This window comes from Cryptomeria japonica, chromosome 8, assembly GCF_030272615.1.
Source record: "Cryptomeria japonica chromosome 8, Sugi_1.0, whole genome shotgun sequence".
Taxonomy (NCBI): domain Eukaryota; kingdom Viridiplantae; phylum Streptophyta; class Pinopsida; order Cupressales; family Cupressaceae; genus Cryptomeria; species Cryptomeria japonica.
Window position 1 is genome coordinate 536,879,489 of NC_081412.1, and position 26,924 is coordinate 536,906,412.

Genomic DNA, 26,924 nt, shown 5'->3' on the forward strand with positions numbered 1-26,924 from the left:
TTTTAAGCCTTGAGAAAATCGAACTTTTATTTTGGAGGCATTTAAAATTAATTTTTATTAAATTAAAATTGAATATAAAGCGCTCAAGGCCTTATTTTTGCTTTTATTAACCAAGTCGGCCTTGGAGAGAGGAAGGTGAGCGCTCTATATAATAGGAGATGCTTTGTTCAAGTTTTAATCATTCATTCATCCTTTTTCAAATGTAAAGTTGAAGTGCGAATTGGAGGAGCGAAATATAGCATGTTGAAGGCTAGAAGGAAGTGGAGTTTATTCTTTTCAAGCTAGAGGAGGCGCAATTCATCCAAGAGAGGGCTTTGATCTATACTTTGCCTAGCGAAATTCATCTATTTTTACATCATTTCTTAGAGTTTAATACTCAAGAGGAGGTATGGCAAAATCATCTTGACACCCTTGTTTAAGGTTTGATTTTTGGACATTTATTTTGGAAAAATCTAAGTATTGCATGGTTAATTAGGAAATGATAACTCAAGATTTATCATGAAGTTTCCTAATTAAAATCTTAAATCTTCCTTTTAAGTCTAGATTTCTACACTTCAAGATATAATGCTTGAGAACTAATTTTGAAATGTTGTGTAGGTATCAAGATGGCGACTCCTAAGGCTGAAGATCTACAGGTCGGCAGGCTCTCATCATAGAAGATCTGGTCCAGGACAAAGATGATCTCCTCCAGCTCAATATCATCAAAGAAGATCAAGCAAGGATAAGGGCGACCTCCTCCAGTCTAGCATCGTAAGGACGACCTTCTTCGGTCAAGCATCATCAGGAATAACTTCTTCCAATCCAGCATTCCAAGGCAAGGTACATCAATCATCCTGCACATCAAAGACAAAATAAGTCTAAGCAAAACTTCGTTGAAGAAGCAGATAGTTTCAAAAGAGTTAATTAAAGCTAGCTTCTCAGCAACATCAAATTGGCATCAACCAAGTGTCAGACGAGTTGGCATCCCAGTCATCACCCCTCCAGTCGGATTGGTCCACCTCAGCGTGTCCAAATTCAATGTACCTAACTCATGGGAGGTGGCACAAACTTCGATGTACCTACCCCAGCTATCCATTGGTCGATTTTTCCAGAGAAGACATGTGTCCTAAAGATGTAATTTTATCATTGGTCAAGCATTAAATGTTATGTAATGGTTGTAACAAACCCTAATTAGGGTTTTCATTATTGAATCTTGGCCATTGATCTCAAATTGATCTTAGCCATCGAATTGTATTAAGGGCACTATATAAGCCACGACTCTTCATTTTGTAAAGGCAGTTAGAGAGGAGTTAGAGGAGGAATAGTTAGCTAATAGGTGATTAGTCAGTTGATAGAATAGCAATTAGAGTAGAATAGGAGGACAAGGCAAGAAATTGTTGCCATTGATTGTAAACAAACTCCATTTTCATTGAAGTAATGGTGAAGTGTGTCGTTTCTTGCAATATGCATGGTTTCTTGTTGAATCTTCAATTCTAGATGGTAGATGATTAGATCGAATGAAGGAAATTGTTGAATGCACCTGTGTGGAATCCGTTTAATCCATACCACTAGCCTCTTACCGACTGTAAGTGCGCCTTGCGTGGTCAACTGGAACAAAATGAGCTTAATCTTAAGTCGTTACACGTCCATTGTTCATGCATTATCTTGAATGGTGATCATTGTCAGATGGTGTACGATTTGAACATATTGGAAGTATCCCTTAGAAGATCGCATTGAGTTGGTGTCGAATTGTTCAAGCCTGATGGTGAGACCCAGCCCAGTAGGAATCCACCTAGTCATTCATCCATCTTCTCGCATTCTAGGTAGTAGAGTAGACTTCCTGAACCTTGTATCTTTTGCCATTTGTTTGTCTTCTAGTTAGTTAGTAAAATCCTGTGTTCCAGCAATATTCAAAGCAAATCAGACAGTCAGGTCATCAAGTGTAAGTCCCCTTGTGATTCCAGCAAATCACATCATACCACAAAGAGCTTATCCACACGTAGAGATCCTACAACAAAGAACCTTGAAGTCATCCCGATTGATCCTTTTCGCGACATCTTCAGCATTCGGAGGCTTTACTCAAGAGAGGATAAGGTACCCTTGGGTATTTTATTCCGTGTTTGATAGTGTACAAAATACACGTCAACAGTATTCCACACAAATGACCCTTCACTCGAAAATATGAACTAGAACGTTGTAAATCACATCCCCTACATTTCCAAAGGAATCTCCCACCTTCTGGAAGCAGTTGTATAATATTAATGTATTTCTATAAACGAGAGTTTGGATCTGTTTTGTATTTTGGTTGTTCATTTGTGGAGGAAGAAATAGTTGCCATTCTAGTTCCTATGGCAACAAATTTTATGAACACATTCAAAACAAAAACAAAAGAAAAGAAAAAAATAGATAAACTAAACGAATAATTTGTTTCATGTTTGTGAAACAAAAATAGCTTAAAAAAATGGACAAAAACTTACCTCTTTCAGCCAATGGAAGCTTGCAAATGAGTAGGAATGAGGCTGCAAACTTGATCGAGCTTCAACAATCGATCTTGAACTCCCTATATTTGATGCCACAAGCAAAATTTTGCTCAACCTATAGGAAAAAAATAGCTGCTTGCAAAAGAAATGACAACAAATGAGAGGTTTGACATATTCTATATGTTTTAAAAGTCAATTTTAGGGTTGCAAAGGTAGACGAACTTCAAAATTTGTTAAAAATTTTCAAAAGAAAAACCAAAATTTGGGCGCTTGGGTGTCCGGGTTTGTTTGGGCCAAACCGACTCACCCAAAACCACACCCTGGCAGGACCCATAGGTAGACTAAACCATGACCGAGATCGGGTTTGAACTGGAGTGGTACCCAGGGTGCCAAGGGTTGGACCTTGCAATGTAGATATTGGTAAATGAATTAAGCTTGGTTACTTAATGAATACCACTAATACTATGATATGGCAGCCTATTTGCTCCACAATATTCCAATATTTGGAAATACCTGAAGGTTGCAGTCGACATCCTTCTATCACTCATCCAAAATTGTTCCCTACCTACAAAAACACAAGCCAATAGAATTGACTGTGATTTAACTATAGTTTAATCCCTATATTGCTGCAATGGGCATAAGGCTGCTATCAGCATATTAATTATATGTTGCGATGAACCTAGCTCACAATTGGGTAGAATTTTTAAAACAAATTTGAACTTAAATATGCCACGCCCTCACCAAGTAATCCAAATAAATGATATGTGATATAAGACCAAGGAAATATTAATAATAATCATAATAACAAATTGGTGTGGCTAAGTTGGCAATAGGTTGAATTAGATAAAAATAAGATCTGTGGCTCAACCAACATACAATATATATATATATATATATATATATATATATATATATATATATATATATATATATATATATATATATTGCTATGTTATTATGGAAATTCCCACAAAATTTGCATTTATTTTGAAATCTTTAACAACAAATATCTGAATAATAAATCTTTCATAATAGATATGGTGATTGAAACCCAACAACATAGGAAAAAAAAGTAAACTCTCAATAATATCAATGAAATAGACAATTTGCCTACAAAACCAAATCAACATCCCATTGAAGTAAGTCAAAATCCTTGATTTAAAATAACTCTAACTGGAGTTGAGTGTTTTCATCCTCAGATCTGAGAGATTTACAAGTAGGTTTTTGTCCTCTAGAAATTGTCACCAAGGCTTTTTGTCCTTGAATGCAAATTTGAATTCCAAACTTGAAAACGAAGATGATGAAAAAAATGAAACCAAAAAATGTGCCTTGACTTCTCTTTTATAGGTACTTTGCCTCGCACCCTCTATTTAATTTATTTATTTATTTTGTGTTTTTCCCTCCAAGTATTTAAAAATACTTTTAAATTACATCCAAGGCCCCTTTGTTAATTATATTTTAAATAAAGTATTAGAAGCACATTTTCAATAATATATACGTGGCCTTTTAAAAAATGGTGTAATTGAACTTACTTGAAATATTATTATAATTTTTTTCCTAAAACGAGGACATGGTAGTCCTCCCTCCCCAAACTTGTGGAATCTCCAATAACACCATGTCAATGTTCATAGGGTTTAGATCCCATTCCTATCAAGTGACACAACTCTTGCCACATAGCACACCTCTAATGCTCGAGTATCATCATGCCAAGTTGCCAACCCATGTAACCCCTTAGTGAGGATCTTCTAACACGTTGGGAACTCCATGATCCTTATGCTCCCTAACTTCCTCTCTTTGATGTGGATGATGGAAAAGAGATCCTACATGTCTTGGGCCCATTGATAATAATCCGTGTGTGCTCTCCATGCACCTTGACAATGCTCAGTCTAGTTATTATTGGTATGTACCCTACTATCTACAAACACCAATTTGGCCAAAGTTAAAGAGTATCATAGCCATAAAGCACCTTAGATGGGTATATATTTGACAAAATGTGATAGAAAGTGTTGTAGCTCCTTAAATGCTCTTCAATCCATGTGTTTTCTCTTTTCATTCATTTATCGATGTGAGGATGGTAAATTGTACAATATCCTTTGCAATATCTATATATCTTTTTTCTTTTTAAATTAATTGAACCACATGAAGAAAATTAAGAAATATACATAATTAGTTAGCTTATCAAAAATGTCCTTACCATCCCTCATAAGCTTGCAATGTTTATAGAACTTGAATCTTGTGCTTATTGAGTGAAACAACACTTACCAAAAAGCACTATAGGACCTATCATCTCTATCATTCATATTTTTATGTAATCCATGTGAATAGAACAACTCTTTGAAAAATAATTTGACCACTTAAGAAATAACTAGAGTATGCATTATTTGCAACAACATAAATGCAATTTTTTTGGATGTTTGTAATTAGATGCATGATTTACCTTTCCATCTCTAACTTGAGTTAGGCAAGATATATAAACAACTCACCGTATGCTCCTCCTTGATTTGATGACAAAGGGTTCCCTCTCTCCATTGCTTGAAGACATCCTCAATCTCCACCAAGGCCAAGGGTTGCCTTGTGATAAATGAGCTCACCACCAAGCATATGTTGCACTACTTTAATATTACTACGAGCAACCTCTTGAATCTTTTCCATGATGTCAATTTCTTATTCAATAGAAAAGATATCTCCAACATCTTTCTTACCTATATCTTGATGAAATCCTCTATTCGGAGGGCATCCTATAGATGAAGTCATGATTGTCCCCAATTGATGTTCCATTCACTTAGCCATGACAAATTTTGGAGCTCCATCTTTGATGCCTTGTAGCACTAACTCTTTTTCCTTGGATTTTCGCTCCATAGAATGTAACCAGTGCATTACCAATACCATGTCAATCTCTCCTAAATCCATGACATAGAAGTCATTGCACCACTTGTTTTTACCCATTGTGACGACAAATTGTCATGTCTTCTTGGTGCAAGGAAGGATAAATTCATCTTAAAGTCTCATCCATTGTGAATTCTTCTTCATATATGCAAGGGTGGTAAATCTAGTTGTAGCTTGATTCTAAAAGCACCAAACTATGCTTATTAAAAAAAAAAATTGAATATGAAAATGACATCTACCTTACCACCTTCCAATATCAAACATTTCATTGTCCTTGTAATTATAGTTACCTCCAATGGACAATGCATCATAAACTTGTCTTCAAGTGTATAACTTAAATTCAAGGAGTGACCCATGAATTGCAAGCATGGAACCTTCATAACTTGGTTAGGATTCACCAAATATTCTATAGGAAGAATCCTAAGCCTACTTTTCATCCAAATGTATGTGATGAGGAACGCATTACGGGTAACGATGTCAAAATTATTATCTTCTTTGTACCCAAAAGTGTCACTTGGATCCCATATGCATAAACAATTTTGTATTATAGCCAAGGAATCTATATATCCTATGTTGTAATATGTATCCTTTACCCTCTCACTATTTTTAGAATGCTTCCCATGACGTCACAAATCTTGTGATGACAAAATATGAAACAATAAATCTTTTCTAATATCATTGCTTACACCTTTTGTACTGTAAGCATGGGAACAAAGTACTTACCTTCTATTGTTGATTTAGGCGTTTCTAAGAGATTTCTTTTAACACAATCGATCTTTTAATTTTTGGTTTTAAAATTAATGACTAAAATATTCTCCTTGTTTGCATGCTATATCAATATAATTATTCTGAAAATTAATCACATAAAAAAATGACCCACCCTCTGGAAATTTGATGATCTCAACGACCGCACCTTTCCAACTCAAGTTTTTTGTGTTAATATCTACCAAAGTATTCTCTTCAATTGCATATTCATCAACATGGCTATCATGAAAATCAATCATATGTGGCAATGAATCACCTTTTGGAAGATCATTGGGTAATTCATGGCTTTGCATGTCTTCTTCCATTTTGGGTTTTCTAAATTCAACAAGTAATGTCTTTCCCTCCCTAGCCTTATCATCATCATACTCGCATACATACTCTTTAGAAGTTAATAAAATATTTTTTCCTAATAAAAGATCTGTACCTTCCCTTTGCATGATATGTTCCTTGGTAGCCTATTGAACCTTTATTTCCAACAATTTCTCTAACTCTTGCTAAACTCTTCTTTCTCTCTTAGGACCATAATTGATAATTCATTCGTACTTACAAAATTCATGAAAAGGTTAAAGCATTGTAAGTTACTTGATTCATGGTCATAATGGTATTTGTCTAAATCCATTCTGGCATGATTTCAACATCACTCTTCTTCTTTCCTTCTTCCTCTTCTAGGCCCATTCCTTGTCTTCAAATCATAGTACTCACGATGGACAAATCATTTTGGATTGCTTGAATTCAAGAATTATATTCTTCATAATACCTTGCCATATCATTTCCCTTGTGTTGACGTGGCTAAGATCGCATTGCTACGACTCCATCCGGCCAACACAGAATAGAATGTACTCGCTGAGTATCCTATCCTCTCTTGAGATAAGGAAATCCCTAATGCTATTTCAATTGATCAATGGGGACGACCTCAAGGTTTCGATTGTCAAGTCTTGACTGCAGGATAGCTCAACGGTCGATGTGATTTGCTGGGAGGACAAGGGGACTTACGTTTTGCAACAAGGTGGTCTGCTGTGATTCTCAGATTGGGAAATAAAATCAAAAGAGAAGGGTTCAAGAAGCCTAAAGACAAAGATGATAACAGCTGATGTAGTGGGTAGACAGATTTCGATAAACCAGTTCTTGTTTTGCCAGAGACACCCTCACAACTCGACAAGAACGGTGCAATCTCCAAGGGATGAAGGATTCTTCAGACTAGAGACACTCATTTAAGCACCCAATTCTGGCACAGCCTAAGACGAACACCTGCAGTTGAACTAAGCACAGTTTGGGTTCAGACTAACCATGCACGGTGACCTACAATCAGCAGGCCACCAATGGTATGAACCTGAAATGCATCAAATACCCCTCCACACTTCACCATTAAAATCCCTGCACTCTAAATTAACTAGCTGAAAGAAACCATGCAAACAGACTTAAAACAAAAACAACAAGCACCATATTTCAATGTTCATATATTTGCTTCAGCTGCCATTACAACAATTTCTGCAGCATCTCTATGCTACTGCTAAAATTTAACCTTCTAACTTCTAGCCTATTCTAACTTCTAAAATCTAACTACGAAATTCTAACCAACAAAATTCTAACCCTTTACAAAAGAAAGGCCTTTGCCTTTTATAGAATTTACAATTTTGAATCGAAGAGCAAGATTAACTGCATCCAAGGGCTACAACTTGCCATCCAGAACCTGGCAGCCTTAACCCATGCCCATTAATTCTCAATTATCCACCCAACCACCATCTCAGCTACCTGCAACTGTCTGGATTTAATTTGAGTCTATCTGGTAGTTGGACATAATTGTCCATAACCGACCTATTTCCCCTTTGTTTCAAAATATCTTGAGTGGGGCCCATAGGCAGTTTTACAATAAAACAGTTTTAGTTTTCAGAAACTGAACTTATGGAATTAAATCCAGATGTGTATTTCTCGAGAATGCATAGACTTGCCGCATTCGGAGTGTTCTTCGGTCTTAGGTCTCGGTGGTGGACTTCAGCTTTGTGGTTTGGTGGCACAATGACACGCTTCCCAATGCTCGGTTCCGATCTTGCACTTCTGCAGCGCATTCCTGCATCTTCTTCTTCAGCTTCCAGCGCTTGGCTCCTTGACGTTTCAGACCTTCTCTTGGTTCTTCGGGACGATGCATTCGACCTGCGAACAATCAATCTCACTTTAATAAATCAATTTGAAAAATTAATTAAATTAATTTAACAAACATTAAATTTTAACCTCTGGCTCGAGAAGCTCTTTGTGAGATGAATCTTTAAATGTTTTTCGCTTGATAGAGGTGAAATGTGAGATTTTATTTCAAATGCTCATTTGCCTCTCTTTGGAATTACGTGCATATTAGGCAATTTGAAACCTCTAAGCATTTTTTGAATTTCGGCCTATGAGGATTTCGACTTATTAGATTTTCGGCCAAAAAGGCCTTTTGCAAAGTTATTAAAACACCTCTCTTCTAACATCTTCACGATTTCGGCATAAAAGGCCATTTTGCCAAATTTCAAGTGATTTCGGCCTAAAAGGCCTTTTTGCAAACTTTTAAGTTAAAACACCTTTACTTCTCATTTTTGCGTTTTCGGGTTAGAAGGTCATTTTCGGCCTAAAAGCATATTTTCAGGATTTCAATGATTTTCGGGACTTATGACATTTTCGGCCCTTGGAGATGATATGGCATGAAACCGAAAAAATGCGACTTAGGGTTTTTGGCCGAAATGGCCAATTCACGAACTTAGTCTTTTTTACAATTTTCGGTCCAAGTGTTTATCGCAATTTCGGCTCATGGAGGCGATTTTCGACTTCGGCATGAAAGGATATTTTGCGAACTTGAACTCATCAAGTCTTTCGGGCCGAAAATGTATATCGCGCGATTGTGGAGGATTGAAGATTTTCGGCCTACACTGTAGTTTTGCAAGTTTCTTTGTTTTTGGGCCTAAATGCTGATCTTGCGAGATTGGGGATTGGGGGGGGGGTTCAACTTAGAAAGCCTTTGACTTTGCCCTCGCCTTAACGATTTTTGGGAGCCCCTTTTGTGCGATTTTCAACTTAAAACAATTTTGGGCCGAAGGTATCATTTGCGCGACTTTCAACTGTTGTTTCATTTTCGGCTTACAAGCCGAGTTTGCAAGACTGTGAAGCTTTATCATTTTCGTTGATTTAACTATTTTGCTAGATTTTCAGAGGGCATAAAACTTCTGAACTTTATCCTTTTGCTCATTCTGCTAAGCGAAATCGGGTTTCTAAGGCAAGTCACGCGAGCTTTACTTCAAGGCATTGAACGCTTCTTTCATTTCTCTCCTACTACGCGGGCAGACCAGACTCAAAACGGGGGTCCTTGTCAATGACGGGGTGTGTGTGCTATACACACAACACCTTGCAAGGTTGAAATTGTTGTTCATTGCCTTTCTCTTTAGTATCTTTTAGACTTTTGGCCATTGTTCTACATTCTTGCACCTCTTGAACTTCCACATTCCATTCACATTTCTTTGCTAATCATTTCAAGAAGCCACAAATGACATCCACAATTCAATCTATAGATATCCTCTTAGTTTTCATTTTGCTGCATTAAAATACTAGATTTAACCCTTTAGGCTAGCAAGATCTAAGCTCTAATAACACCATAATGTTCCTTTTTTGGAATTTTTGAAATTATGTATTATTTATTTAATTCATTGAAATTGAAATGAACATGTTATAGGTTAATTTATTATTTTAATTAATTGAAATAAAATGCAGAAAATTATCTAAATAAACCCTATAATCAGCAATACCTTACAATGCTACTATATATTAAACAACAACTATCTATCAATAAATAAAATATTATGACTAAAATATCATAAACCATATCAACAAATGAATTAAGCTTATCTACTTGCCCTTGGTTTCTAGGCATGAATAGCCTTGTCTTTAAAATTTGTCTCTTGGTTTCAAGTTTCAACACAAGGAAAGAAACATTCAAGTTTCTTATTTGGGTTTGTTTGCCATGGCTGCCCTTGGAGTATTGGAATATTGAAAAGATTTTTATGGTCATTGCCAATTCTTTTGGGCATTATTCTGGTACTGATAAAATCACCAAATTCATGAAGCGTTTGTTATTTGCCAAATTTTGTGTTTGTCGAGAAAAACAGGGTGCTACCTACTCAAATAAGCTTATCTTCAAAATTTGGAGCTTGGGTGCAGAAAATTAAATATGAAGTCTCTCTAGTTATTTGCCATTTTTGTGGTAATGTGGGCCATGCTTCCACTACTTGCTTGAGAAATAAGAAATACCACTTTGTTTGGAAGAAAAAGGAACAAATGCAAGCTTCTATTCAGTCATCCATTACTTCCTTTGAGGAGGTTCAGAAGGAAGATAATAAAGGGAAATCCCCTATAGACTGTTTGATGATGAACATCTCTTTTAAAGATTCAGGGTTGGAAGAAGGATCTCCCAGTGATCTTAAGATTTCTACCTGTCTCAAGAAAAAAATATTTTGGGAGAAGGATCCTTGTACTGCAATAAAGCAAAAATCTTTGGAACATTTTTTTAAACCACCCTGACTTTGGGTTGGTTGGTTGGTTTTTGTAAGATTTTGTAATGCTTTGTCTTTTGTAGTCTCTTAGTTGTTCTTTGGTCCATGGCTGTGCTTCATGCTCTATCCTTCTCGTTTTAAAAGGTTCCAGGCCCTTTCAAAACCCTGTTTACCTAGTTAAAAATAAATAGAAATAATACTATGATATGGCAGCCTATTTGTTTCCCAATATTCCAATATCTAGAAATAATTGAAGACTGCAATCAGCATGCTTTATTGTCACTTGTCTGAAATTGTTCCCTGCCTTCTGCAAAAACACAGACCGGCAGAATTAACTATGATTCAAATGTTATTTAATCCCTAACTTTCTGCGATGGGCGCAAGGTTGTTATCAGCTTATTAATTAATAATTATATGCTGCAATGAACCTAACTCACAATTGGGTAACAATTTTAATAAATTTATACTTAAATATGCCACAGCCCCACCAAGCAATCCAAATAGATCATATGTGATATAGGCCCAAGAAAATATCACTAATAATAATAATACCAAACTGGTACAGCTATGTCAGTACTGGCCAAAGTTGTTATCACAAAAGCTTGAACCCTTGCTGAGCTATCAACTCAGCAACCTTGTGAAACATGGAAACAACCCCAAAGTGTGGGACCTTGCACAAGGGGGTTGAATCTCCGGAGAAGGCCGGCTTCCTTCTCAATCCAGGTGCAGGTGTTGAACCAACTCAACGCTTCAAAACTTACTCCTAAGCCTATCCTAACAACTTGCAGAGGAAAAGGGAAGAGAGAAATGCTTTAAATAAAAGGAGGTGATGCACCAAGAAGAGATTGTTTCTCTCCCTACCCGAAATGACACAAAGAATCAACTGAAATACCCAGGGGATGCACAAACTTCAGTTGTATGAGTGATCCCAATGCATGTATGGAGGTTAGAATTCGCTGAATGTCAAGAGGGGAGAAAGTTTCCCACAAGTCACACTAAGAAATAAATTTAAAACAATATATATGAGAGAAGAACCACAAAACATACACCTATGATGAAGGTAAGAAACATACACAGCATACATAAGTTGAAGGAAGGCAAGAATGGTGATTTCAATTCATTATAAGGCCAATGGCCAAACTTACAGTTGCAAAAATACAAGATAAATACCAAAGAAGTGAAAGAGCATAGAATAACTCAAGCCAGCAGGGAGAGAACCCTTTACAATGAGGCTTAACAACCTTTATATAGAAAATTGGTTACAAGAGTGATCATGATCCTTGTGTGTGCAGGGCAATGTCAGTCTGGGAGTGCAGGGAAGTGCATGCACCTGACTTTCTGTACATGCAAGGAACCTAGCCATACCCTGAAAATGCAACCTTGAGAAGGGTGGATTGACTGACCTTCCAAAGTCAGAGCATGCAGACATGACATAAGTTACCACAACAAGCATGACCCTGTACCTCTCTTGATGAAAATCCTGCCAAAATCATTAAATGCACCCCTCTAGCTCCACAAAAGAAGGTGCACAAGTCACAAAAGTTATCGGAGCATTTAAAGCTTCGAGTGTTGATCACGCCATCTAGAAGTTCTGCAAGCCGGAACGAAGTCCGAGGACTCCGAAAACTCGGGTTCCCGAAGTGGGGAAGACAAGGAAGGAACTTCGGAACCTCAGGGTTTCGGAGTTCTGGGGAAGGGGAAGGAGAAACTAAGCAAAAGGAAAAGGGGAGACCTAGCAAAGGAACCTCGGAATCTCGAGGTTCCGGAGTTCCAGGGAAGTGAAAAAGGCTTAAGGAAAGAACTTCCAAAGTTCCGGGGAAGAGGGAAAGGCAGCAAGGAAGGGACTTCAGAACCTCGGGGTTCCGGAGTTCCGAGAAAAGAAAGGGGCTAAGGGAAAGGAACTTCGGAACCTCAGGGTTCCAGAGTTCCGAAGAAGGCAAGGAAAGGGAACTTTGGAACCTCGGGGGTCCGGAGTTCCGCGCAACTGAAAAAAGGTTAAGGAAAGGGAGGAACGGGGTTCCGAAGTTCCGGGAAAAGGAAGAAGACGAGGGAACTTCGGAACCTCGGAGTTTCGAAGAAGAAAAGAAAAGAAGGCAAAGAGAAGGAACTTCGGAACCTCGGGGTTCCGAGGAACATGAAAGAAAAGGAAGCAAAGGGAACTTCAGAACCTCAGGGTTCCAGAGTTTCGGAGAAGAAAAGAAGAGAAGGCAAAGAGAAGGAACTTCCTCAATGCAAGACAACACTTCTCACCTCAAAATTCTTCTTCTTTTCTCCTTGATCAATTGGGGCAGCGCTGGTCCATGGATCGTATCTCTGATCGGTTCTTACTGATGGACCAAGGGTGTCATAAAATGACAATAGTAATATCAAAATAAGATCTGCAGCTCGAGCAACATGAATATATATAAATATATTATCCTAGAAACTCCCACAAGATCTGCATTTATTTTGAAATATTTAACAATCAAATAATTGATAAGAATGAATCTTTCATAACAGATATAGTGATTGAAACCCAGCAACATAGGGAAAAAAAGCAATATAGGAAAAAAATGCACTCTCAATAATGTCAATGAAATAGAAAACTTGCTTACAAATACAAATCGATCTCCCAGTGAAGCACAATCATGATTGTTGATTTAGAATTGCCCTACTTGAAGATTAAGGTTTTCATACTTAAATTTGAGAGATTTCCAAGAGAGTTTTCATCCTCTGAAAAATTGTCAACCAAGGGTTTTCATCCTTCAATGCAAATTTAAATTTCAGACCAAGGGTTTTCATCCTTGAATGCAAATTTGAATTTCTGACCAATGTAAGTCTCCAAGTTACCCACCTGCTTCAACTATGCTAGATCTTTGAAGTACATGTCTACATCTTTGCGATCAAATCTCTCTATCAATCTATCTGTGAACTCTGCATAGGTAGTGATGTGTATATGTCCGAGTGTGGTCAATCCATGATCCCACCACTCATGAGCAACACCCTCCAAGTGTAAGGTACCAAATCTAATAGCATCCTCTTCAGGCATAGAACGTAATGACAAATAGTTGTCAAGCTTTTGTACCCATGACCTTGTTGTGCATTTGTTGCTCCCATCATAGTAAGGCATGGTGATTTTTCCAAGAGAATACTGATAGTCATTCCGCGTCAGAGTGTGGTAGTCATTCCTTCCTCCACTTCTTCTACCCCTTTGATTCATGAACTGATCAAAGGACCACATTTCTCTCAAGTCAGGAGGTAAAGTAGTGTACTCAAGATATGCCTATCGCGCCTCATCCACATAAGGAACACCAGTTGTCTGATGTTGTTCTTCACGAGGAGTGAAGGTAGGAAATAGAGGTCTAGAGGCTGACCCTCTAGTGTAAGCATCATGTCGGGTAGTAGCTCTGTCTCCTAATCTATCTCTTGTTCTATCCACTTCATTACGGCTGTCACTTCTACCGTCTTCACTTGAGTTATTTGTTCTATTTTCTTCAGCCTCCTGATTCATTCTGGCAAGCATTTGTGACATCATATCAATCAAAGTGTCAAACTTGTGCTCCATTCTTGTATCTTTGTCTTCTTTGGCCATCTTTTCTTTGTCTTTCTCTCTCAATGCTTCAGATAAGGTGTCCGCTTCTTCAGGAACCTGCGGAATATGAAATTGTTGCCTTCGCTATTCCCTGTTGTAATACCTTATCTCCCTCTTGCTCATCAATCACAGGATGGCAGGATGAAAGCTCTGATACCATTGTAATATCCCTTGTCCCTTTGAGGATTGAAAACAAGGAGATATTTGCTGTTTAGGACTGCGTGATTTTACTGTCAGCTGATATTTGTGTGTTATGCGGACTGCTGTCTTAGTTTGCTCTCAGTTTGTTTGTAAAATTCACCACACAAGCAATTGATTTATGAAAGAACAATGATAAATGAACTCAGTATGCATCTACTATTGAAATAGGTACAAAAATCAGACTGCTGTCATTATGTCAAACAGATGGCATGTATTTTCAGACAAGTACATATGGTGCAAGATACATTCAATACCAACTTTCTATAACCACTATTGATTAAATGTCCTTCACAATGCAGGTCAATAGACCCTTCTCAACAACTCAAGACTAATGGGCATTTATCTATCACTTTCAGCTATTCTGAAGACATACCTCATATCTATTTCATGACATAGGAAATGAGAGGATGATCAAGAACCTGGTAGCAAGACGAGGTGGAGAAGGACTGAAGCAGAAAGCAATATCCAATTTCCAAAAGTGCCCAATCAGATTGTCCTCTGAAAACCGTCCCTGCTGCTAGAATATTCAGACTGAGATCCCTGAAGATGGTAGCTGAATCTTTTACGAATACACCAGAAATAGACGCCAAAGGATGCAGGTGTAAATCGCCTTGCTAGTTATGGAATTTGGAAGTCCAGGGCCTAGGCAAAGTGTCAAATTGTACCATCTGGGTGTGCCGCCTTTACTGCTGTAAGTGGTAAGTTTGTAATGTCACTGAGTCTGCATGCAAAGGACCCCAATTTGCCTCCAGAACTAGTCGGATCCCTCACCAATGACAGCGACTTTCTCCTTGGGAGATCTTTAAGCAATCACAAGCATCATATGGTGAAAATCGATGGAGTATAGGGTGGCGGATCTGCCAAAGTTCGGACTCACCAAAGAAATAAAATAGACACCAATCCCTCCAATAAATGATCACAAAATTATCGCCTTGACCTCCAATGAATTATGGAAACAATTGCAATCAAAATCGATGCATGTGTGAAGAGATATGAACCAAATCGTGGGAGCCAGGGTCTGCAACCTTCTGATGACAGAAAGATATAAGCTCCGATCTGCCTCCAAAACTCCTTAATAATGTCGCCCAATTGCCAAGGGGATATCGCTGTCTCTCCTTGCTCAAGAATATGCTTCCACAAGGCAACCTTCTTCAAATCTGAAAATCTGATAATCTGAAACACAAGAAGATCTGATATGAAAAAAACTCCAATTAGCTCATATGAGATGACTGAAGTATCATCTCCTCAATGCAACCCCTCGAGAGATCTTTCACCCTCTCAGTTATGCGATCAATGGGAGTTTCCGTTCCCAAAGACCCTTAGCCTGCAAACACCAACTTGGTTCTACAAAACCAACTTAACTCAACAATAACAAATCCAAGTCTCTTTCCTTCTCTTACCCTCTTCTATTTAACCTTTTCCATAACCCATCATGAGACACCTTCTAGAAGGGGGTAGGTACACTTTATTTATTTTTATTAAGTGACTATTGATTATTATTTTATTTTTATACTTTAGTCACTTATAATTAAACTAATTAAATATAAAGTCACTTTTTAATAAATAATTTATTTTAATGACTTTATAAGAAATTAATTTAATTAATTTCTCCTTATAACGCCTATTAGCCTAAAGGCTAAAATTGGGGACATTACATAACCAGCCAATAGATTAAGAAAATGATGGTTTAGTGAAGGTCTCACTCCTTCATTATAGAAGAAAATGAAATTTGTACAACCTTCATCTTATGCAGAATCAAACAATAGAGCTATACATATTGAAAATGAGCACAAGATGTCTTAGTGTTCAAAACGAAAAAAAATGATGAAAATTGTAACTTAATGCAAGAAATGATAGCAAACTAGGATCAACGCAAGCATTACAAAGAGATATGCTCCACATCATGGAGTTAAAAGCAAACAAGAATCCAGCCAAAAGCCTAATGATTTGTGGTGCACAAATTGTAGAGAAGACAGTCACACCAAAACAAACTACCCTAAAAAGTATTCTATGTTATTTGTCGAATAATGGGTCAATTCGCCAAGTGTCATTATAATTTCAAAAGCAAGATCACACAAGTACTCTTTATGCAAGGGGAGATGTACTCTTTATATAGTAGGTGCCAAACTACTCCACCCAATACACCACCCATGCCACCAAACAACAAGATTGCATCTCCTAGTGACAATCAAATCCAAGAAGCAATAATTACAAATTCAATAACAATAGTAGGGGAGGTAGGAGTCAAATACAATATGACTCCAAAGGTTGGATTACCATACAACGACGACAATGCAATGAATAGAGCCACTTTGCAAACTATTGCCCAAGATGTCAAGGTGGTACAGAACTATCTGGTAATTGGTGTGGACTTGGGACCATTATAATGTTGGATGTTTGAAGCACAGTTGAAAAATTCAGACTCAACAATAACTCAGCAAGCCCAAAAAAAATTGAAACTGAGGACTCAACAAAAACTTGGGGAAAAACTCCGCAAATATATTGAACATTTAAAATGCATGATTTTTTAAAAATATTAATCAAAAACATACATATACTAAATTTGTAGAACATATCACTAATTTCCATCATATATAAATCAAAAATTGAGTTTAAAACATATCCTACACCAAAAAAAAAGTTCAACCTTTGAATACATATGAACTTCTATACTGAAAGCTAAGTTGTCAATTTTGCTATTTGTTTAGGTACGGGTTTGGGAGTAGAGACCCCCATGGGGTTGAGGGGTGGGACCCCACATGGGGGTTTGGAGGCAATGCCCCCAATAGGGTTAGAGGATAGCACTCTCTTGGGGGTCTAGGGGCAACCACACAAACCTTCATCCTACACACCATTTTCACAATTTTATAGCTTAAGGGCAAATTTAGATATTTTGTCATGTCCCCTCCTGGATCGTTATATATATACGGAGAGAAAGAGAGAGACCCTAAATGAAGAAATTATTATTATTAATTAATATAATAATTACCAATTAATGATTATTTAAAATTCATTAATTAAATATTATTTATGAACATGATTTAAATATTATATATTTTCAACATAATTTATATGTTCAATAATAAATAATAATACAATTAAAATACAAAAGAGGAAAAAAATAATAAAAATAAATATATACATATAATAATAATAATAATAATATAAATAATAATAAAATATAATATAAATGAGTTCGAGTTTATTAGTTAAATACAACCCTCGGCTATATCATTACGTAGGCATGAAGAATTAAAAAAAGAATGTCTTGGATAATCATTACGTGGGCACTATAGTTTGAGACAATTACCTATTCAACACAAAGTTTAGCGTTGAGCAGCGGTGGGTCTGCAAGTGATCATGATCGGTGGGAATCCAGATCATGCATCGAGCCGTGGAACTCATATTATCACTAACGTTGTAAGTCAGGAATTGAAACAATATTTGCGACTTATGGAAATACGATAGACTTTGCTTTGTCTTCGACAGGAAAAGTCCAATCATCGAAATCGGAAATGTTAAGCACCATCATCCATCAATCATAGCGTTGAGCCACATCACTAATATCATCACCAATTATATAGTTGTTGAGAACCATCAAACTCTGATGTAAAGGAATTCCTTCGCTACATATTTCTATATGGAGAGATTAACAAGAAACCGTAAATATCTTAACAATTATGCTAGAGACTGATATATATATCGAAGGTGACAAGACTTGCATACATTAGTGTATCATATCACCAACAATGATCAATATAGAGATATCACTTAAGACTATAAGCATTACAAAATTATAAAATCAATAAAAAGTTAATAGTATCATTACAAGTCAATATATGGAGACGTTGATCCCATTACATGAAGCTATATACAACTTATCTTACGATTCATTATAAGGGGACCTAGTTGAATAAGGGAGTCGCTCCCAGAAGGAAGATTATAATCGCAGCAACCATAGTCAATATCCGCTCAAGATAAAGACATGACAGCATATCGACTTCTGAAGGACCGTCGATATTAAAGAATGAAAGATAAAGTACATAATCAGCATGTTATGAAAGGTAATGAACGACTTAGTGTGAATTGTCTTTGAGGAAGAAGTCGACTAACTCAATCCATCATTGATACCTGAAGACAAATAGTTTATAGATGCAAAACTAATCATGAGATGACAATAATGTATTAGTCAAATGGCTAATCATTAGAAACCGATTATCATTCACAGTCATTATCTGCCCACACGATGGTCATCGCGTATGAGTTTAATATCAATTAAAGAATGAGATGATAACATAATTATCATTGATTTTGAATTGGGATTAGTCATCACAAATGCTAAGGGATGCAATCAATAAGATGTATTAATCCAATAGAGAAAAGCGATTAAGACCCCTTAACCATCATCAATTAAAGACTATTGCATACTAGTTATGAAGAGGGACGAGCTCTTGTGAAGAGATACAATCTCTAGAAGAGATAGGTAGTGAAGAATAGACATATCGATTGGGAACACAGCCTTTCATGTCTAATACAAGGTATATTAATGCATCCTTTCCCATTCCATTGGGGATGAGGGTGGAATTTGTATTTTCTTCTTTATAATCCAGTTCGGATTGCTCTAAGTAGCAGATTGCCATTAAGGCACATGGAAGTTGCATAAAAGACAAAGGCAGAAATCAGGAAAGGCAACCAGACTTCGCATATATTTATTGTCATATATGGAACAGCAGTCCATCACCATGTGCAAGCAATTATCTTCATATCAGAAGTAGCACTTTCATACCTACAGATATTATTGACTATATCAAACATAGCAGCAGAAGCAACAAGTTCATTGCATAGTTCATCATCATATTGTTAGACAAAATGCACCACAGCGAAGAGGAAGGAAAGGACTTCAGCAGAACTGCAGACGACGATTACAGTGTGCGGACTTCAACAGCAGGCTGCGATCTGCGTACAGGTAAGAGGTTAAGAGTCATAAGGTATATATGTGTGTGGACATGTGTACCACACACACACACATATATTAATGCATATTTATGAATACATACATTACTAATGTTTATTTATATGAATGTAGCAATAAAGATAGGTACCCATGTAGAATATGTATGTATATTTAGGATCATAAAAAAGATTAAAGAATATGTAAATGTAGACGTAAATTATGGAATGGAAAATTGTAATGAATCGTAAAATGTAATATAAATGTGATTATATGATGGAGGCTATAGGGAGGAAATTCCCTTAACCTAATGGAGGGATTATGATAATCCCTGGTAGGCAGTATATACTGAATATCTATATGCATATATGTTATGGCTTGGCTGACAAAGTACATCGAAGAAGAGATGGATCTTGTCGGTCCTCTCTGGTAGACTTGGATGATGAGATGCATCATCCAAGGCAAGGAGTTGATCGTATATGATGGTTTTCCTTGGTATGGCTTGGGTGTAAGAAATTACATCCAAGACAGGAATCGAATTAACCTTCGATTTCCTAGATGGCTTGGGTGTAAGAAATTACATCCAAGACAGGAATCGAATTAACCTTCAATCTCCTGGATGGCTTGGGTGTAAGAAATTACATCCAAGACAAGAATTGAATTAACCTTCAATCTCCTGGATGGCTTGGGTGTAAGAAATTACATCCAAGACAGGAATCGAATTAACCTTCGATTTCCTAGTATGGCTCGGAACCAAGATGGGTTCCAAGAAGGCGAGCTTCACAGCCGCCTAAGGACATGTCCCAGTGCTGCACTCATATCCTTTTTAAGAATTGAGATTAGTGTTAATTAAGTAATTGAACTTTAATTGCAAATTAGATTAGTTATGTATATATTTTTGTTGTGTTCTAACAATCTGTTTTGCAGGACAGTGATCTCTAACTAGTAGGGACATTACATATTTGGCACTTTTTTGTTTACAAAAATGTTTTAATTTTTGTTTCCTTTGGGACACTCCCTCAATTGATTTGCAAGCAAAGGAAAAACAGAAATAAAAATCAAATCGTGTAGATTTGCATCCCAAATTACACACCCTAAATCACCAATTGTGTGCCCTAAACCACCAATTGCATGCCAAAAATCCTTAATACAGTGAATTTTTTACAAGTAAAAGATATAATGATTTGGGCAAGATTTTCTCAAAAAATTGTGAGTTATGTAGATTAATCACAAGATTTTGCAGGTAAAATCATCGCAAGTCATTGACAAACTTGATGGCAAGTTTTATAGCGAGTAACTCGCCAAGCTTGTTAGTTTGCGAGTACCCACAAGTTTTGCAAGTACTTGGTGAGTTTTGCAGCTATGAATTGACACAAGGTGAGTATCAATATGACTGATGTAGAGAGAAATGACTAAGTATTGACTGTGACTTGAGCCCAAGCAAAACTGTTCATGGACATGGACTCACATACTAAAAAAGACTTCATAAAGCAAGAGTCAAGGTGAAACATGGTATGGATAATGAATATTTCCACTCAAATGAAAATGCAAGTATAGTAACAAATCAACTGAAATCATATAAACCTATTGCAAGACAAGCACTCTAAACCAACAAACCAGTTAAAGTAGTGGATCTGTTGAAAATTATTCCTAAACTTGGAAATGTTATAGCTAATACTATCATAGAGAGGGATGAGTCAATGCATGCTAGTGTCCATTTATAATTTGGAAGTGGGAATAATGAGAAGCCAATAATTGAATTTCCATTTTTAGGAGATCGGGCGATTGATCCCATGCTTCTTATGACGAATTTGGCAATGAAGCCAGCTATGGTACATATGTAGATTCTTAGCAAGAACCTAATAAATTTGATATTGATGGCAGGTCTAACGGGAATGCACTTCAAGAGGATACATGGTAACATAGATTATGCATGCTTAGCCGAATATTTAACTATGAACTTTCTAGATGGTAGGAGCAAACCAACAAGAGATAGAAATGCTTAGAATTGTCATGGATTAGAAATTAATTGATACTCAGCCATTTATACTTCACTTCATTGTCATCTCATTATACAAGAAGGCATACAATGCATTGTTGGGTCAAAGTTGATTGTTAGTCAACCACAATGGGAACAGAGCATAATGTCCGTTGGAAATAAAGGTTGAAAATATATAATTGATATGAAGAATCAAGAGTGGGTGAGGAAGCAACTTCCTTGGATTCATCAAATTCCAACCCTAGTGAAGAGTGGACAGAAATGCATGATCAAGGTCCCATGGAGCTAATCGTTAAAGAAATCTTGGAATTGCAATTGCATTCAAAAAAGGATGAAACATACTCCATGGCTTGTTCCACTATGAAATGGAAGACAAATATTTTTGTCAAACTACAATCTTAGTGAAGCTACATAGATTAATGAACATGAACGTGGACTACAAGATGTCAAGAAGCAAATGAATGGTACAAGTGTGAACCATTTAAAGTTGAGAAATTTCAAGAGAACAATTTGAAAACCATGAATGGTACAAGGGTGAAAGACTAGTTAATAATTTATTCTCAAACATTAGAAGCCATTGATTATGCACAATGAAACCCGAGGACACGTTTTTGGCAAAATTATAGCCGTTTCAGAAACGGAAACTAGTCTGGTGATGGGGAAACGACAGGGGACGTTTCCCTGCCATTTCCAAAACCAAAATTTTTTTTGCAGAATTGTTTCCTATTGGGGGGCACACTGAAAGATTCCCAATCCAATTCTCCCCAAAACCGAGAGGTTATGTGCAATTGTTTGTTGCTGATAAGTCTTTGGCCAGCATATATTTGGAAGGGGTTTGACTGGTTTTTCTTGTTTTTGATTGGTTTTTGATATTTTATGCAAGATTCTTGAATTATATATGAAAGAAATTGTTGATATTAACTAGCATAATGCATAACACATAAGAAGGCAATCAAAGAAACTTTCTTTTGCTTCAAAGAGCAATGTACATACTATTAACATGATCCCATAAGTCTGATATAAATTTCCAGCTGATAGAAATTTAGAAATCAGCTCCAATAATTGCTAAACCCCTAAATACACCCTAGTGTTTGATGCCCTTCTTCCCAAATGGAGTGGCTAGCTGAAAATGAGCTAGAAATGGATGGTAATGACCTTTAAAAGGTCTGCCCTGCAATTAATTGAAGGAATCCTGCCCTCAAACTAATAACTCTGCACAATAATCCTCAATGAAGGCTACCAAATGCACACTGAAGCTGAATATTGATGAAATTTGTCACTAGGAGAGATGGATTTTCGTCCAAATCTCCAAACTCTTCAAGAAGTTGGCGTTCCTAGAAGCTCCAAGCTGCTGAAACCCACAAGCTTGCTGCTAGTCTGAAATTGGAGGCATAAGAATGAGAGCAAATGATATGAAAATTGTTTTTTATAAGCTCCCTAAGAAGTTCACCCTATTTGGAAGTTACTATTTGCCCTTTTAAAACTTAAAATAACCGTGAGGGTCTATTTCCTCATTGAAAATTTGGCCCCTTTTAAAAACAAATTGAGTTACAAGGATGGGGGGCACTTTTCACTATTTATCTTTATGTTTTTCAGTTACTATTCACTTTTCACTATTCACATAAGGCCAACATTAGAATTTCAATTTTAGTCATAGATATAACTCCCAAATACCAAATTGAAAGGCCTGTGAAGCTCCAAACTGAACCCCCCACAATCAAGGTTGGGTCCCAAACCACCTTGCTGACCTACGGGACCCCTAATAGTAGGTCAACCTCCACTAAAATTTGAGAGGGCTAAGGAACATTACAGTCCTCCCTTCCTGGAATTGCTTGCCCTCAAGCAATTGCAAAGTTGGATGTTGAAGTATCCCCTCATCTTCCCACACGGCATCCTCCAACGGTAAGTCCTTCCATTGCACCAAATACTCCCTGATGACTCTACTTCTCAGCCTCCTCTCTCTCATCTCAAGAATCTCAGTAGGAATCAATATCAATCGGCCTTCTTCCAAGGGTGGCAAATCTAGTCATGAGGTAACGTGTTCGCCCAAAGCCTTCTTCAAACAAGACACATGGAAAACATTAAGTATCTTCCTCTCCGAAGGTAACTCAAGCTCGTAAGCAACCTCTCCAACCCTCCGAAGAACTCTGTAAGGACAATAAAATCTAGGCCTAAGCTTTTCAACCCCACTCCGCTTGAGTGTGCTCTGCCTGTAGGGCTGTAAACGCAAGAAAACCATATCACCAACCTCAAAGGTCCTCTCAATCCTGTGTCGATAACCATAAAGCTTCTGCTGATTCTGTGCATGCTGAATGTTATCCTTAAGTGCCTTAAGGATATCCTGACTGTCCTGAAGCCACTCTTGAGCTCTAGGCACTCTGCTATCACCTAGCGCCAAATCCACAAATGACAAAGCATCATAACTGTATAAAGCTCAGAAGGGAGTCATGCCAATAGACATATGATACGTAGTATTATAACAATACTTGCCTAAGAATAACCAACGCACCCATGCTCTCCGCTGGCTCGAAACATGGTTGCATAAATATCCCTCAACCCACTTGTTGACAATCTTTGTCTACCCATTAGTTTGTGGGTCGTAACTGGTACTGGGGGTCAACTTTGTACCTGTAAGTCGGAATAGTTCCTGCCAGAATATACTCATAAATCTACTATCTAGATCACTGACAATGGTCCTGGGAAGTCCATGGTGTCAGAATACCTCACGAAAGAATAACTTTGCCACCTGTGAGGCTGTAAAATCGACTACTATAGTAAAGCAGTGTGCATATTTTGTCAATCTATCAACATCCACATATACGTAGTCCTCCCCATGGACTTTCAGAAGACCCGTCATGAAATCCATCAATATACCTTCCCACTTCTGCTTTGGAATAGGCAATGGCTGCAGAAGTCCAACTGAGAAAGTATGCTCTGACTTGTTTTGCTGACAAGTCACACACTCGCGAACATAGCGTAGGACATCATCCTTGAGACTCTTCCATGAGAATCTCTCGCAAACCTGCTTGTATGTCTTGAAGTACGCAGGATGTCTTGCTAGTGGAGTATCATGAATGGCACATAGAATCTTCTCCTTCAGTTTCGATTCAGGAACTAAGTAGATTCTATCCTTGTAGTATATCTCATCACCAATCACTGTGTACCTGTCATCCTGGACCTGTCCATCTATAACCTCACATGCGAACTGATTTTTGGAATACTCAACTAAAAGTTGAGACTTTCAATCAGCTGAAATCTCACTCATGGAAGAAACGGCAACAACTGAAGACCTCCTGGAAAGTGCATCAGCAACAGCATTTTTCTTTCCCTTAACAAACTCAATGTCAAAATCATATGCTTGGATCTTGCTTACCCATTTTTGTTGGCGCTCATTACGTTCTTTTTGTTCCAAGAAGTATTTTAAACTGTTGTGGTCAGTTCTCACCACAAATTTCCCACCCACTAAGTACTGTCGAAACTTCGCCAAGGCATGCATGATGGCGAGCATCTCCTTATCGTAGGTGGAATACAATCTCTCATTGGCCCTCAATTTCCTGCTCTCATATGCAATGGGATGGTGGTTCTGCATAAGTACCGCCCCTGGACCACCTCTTGATGCATCACACTCTAGAACAAAGGGCTAAGAGAAATCTGGAAGAGCTAGGACAGGGCATGTGCTCATAACCTGCTTAAGCCTATCAAATACACTCTGAGCCTAATCTATCCAACAAAAAGCACCCTTCCGTGTAAGATCTGTCAAAGGGGCCGCTAGCTATGAATACCCCTTCACAAACCTCCTGTAATATGCACATAATCCTAGGAACCCCGCAACTCTTAAACATTCCTAGGTGGCAGCCAATCTAGCATTGCCTGTATCTTTTCCTGGTGAACCTTCACTCCATTTGCACAAATCACGTGAACCAAGTATAATATCTCTGTAAGTCCAAATTCACATTTAAAAATCTTGGCAAGCAAAGATTGAGCCTCCATAATACCAAGAACCTCATCCAAATGTCTCATGTGCTCCTTCTACTTGTTGTGCATATCGCACACACACCCCGTCTTTGACAAGGGACCCCCGTGTCAAGTTTGGTTTGCCCATGTAGTAGGAAAAATGGAATGAAGAAAACATCTCGCGAAACCTCTCATTTCGCCGAAAACAAAGGCATTTGAGAATCTCACAAAATAAGTTGTCGGCCCAAAAATCATTCAAGGAGACAAAACCTCGCAAGATGGTCTAAGAGCCCGAAAAATTGATAAGTGTGAAGTCGAGTGAGAAGAGTTCAACCGCGTAAAATCATCCCATAGGCCGAAATTTGAAATTCGCCCAAAAACATTCCAGCATGCCGAACATGAAGGAGATAAAATCGCTCATTCCACATTGAAAAGTCGTGAGCTAAAATCCAAGTTCATAAATTCGCCTAGTAGGCCGAATTCCCTCAGTCAAGAGAAATCGCACGATTCGGCTCAGTAGCCCGAAATTGCTATAAGAGGGCATTCACAAATCTCACAAACCATTTAGATCCCGAAAATGAACTAAAGTTCATGATCACGAGCTCTCAAATCGGCCGCTGAGCCGAAAATCAAGGGAGAAAATTGTGAAAAGGGGGCAAAATACCCGAAAAGATGAACAAAGGTGTAAAATCTCGCACAAATTGACTAGATAGCCCGAAAATCCATTCAACCCGAAATGCAACCTCACGACTTGCAAAACCTCCTTGTTGGCCGAAAATAGAACAAACATCGCACCATTTCATCCTAAAGGGCCAAAAATTAAAGAGTTTGAAAATCGCGCAATAGGAGTCTTTTGGCCGAAAATGGTCAATCTCGCGAAAAGCATCACAATGCCGAAAAGACTAGTGAAACAATATTTCGCAAAATGTCTCAGTAAGCCGAAAAGAGAGGAAGGCCAAAAATCAAATTCCAAAATCGCCCTTTCCAAGCCGAAAAAGTTAAAATTTGAGTAAAATCGCATAAAATATCAAAAGCGGCCGAGAATCATTCAAAAAATCAATATCGCGCAATGTCATTTTAAATGCCGAAAATCACAAAGCAAAATGGGGGAATATAAATCTAAGTTCAAGTCGCAAATAATCTCCAACTAGCCCGAAATCCAAAATGGCCGAAAATTATAACAATCACCAAGTTCGGAAAAGTCTTTAGAAGGCCGTAAATCTTCAGAAGAATAGAAATTGTGCGAAATGCTCAATTCACCCTGAAAAAGAGATAACAAGCTCGCAAAAGCCTTTAAACCAAGATTCCACTTAAACTCAAAATCGGTCTACATGGCCATAATGCAAGCAAACTCTCAAAACGGCTCATTTGGCCGAAATTGAAGATAAAAGGCAACATTGTGTATTTTTGCCTTAAACGCCTAAAAAGCAATTTCAATGTTGCGCGTTTGCAAACCAAGTTTCTAAGGCCAAAAAGGTATATGGTCTTGCATTTTAATCTTTTAGCCCGAAGTTGAAGACTTAAGACGAGAACGAACACTAAATGAAAGTCGCCATTTTCCTCAAATAGGCTGAAAATGGAGTGAGAGATCATAAATCACAAACCAAAAGCAAATGTACATCGC

The 26,924-nt window shown here is 37.6% G+C and overlaps 1 protein-coding gene across 8 annotated transcripts in view; it reads right to left on the reverse strand.

The window, feature by feature from the left end:
* Window positions 1–26,924, reverse strand: part of LOC131027668 (uncharacterized) — a 279,605-nt gene that overhangs the window by 13,130 nt on the left and 239,551 nt on the right. The gene's annotated exons all lie outside the window — the stretch shown is intronic.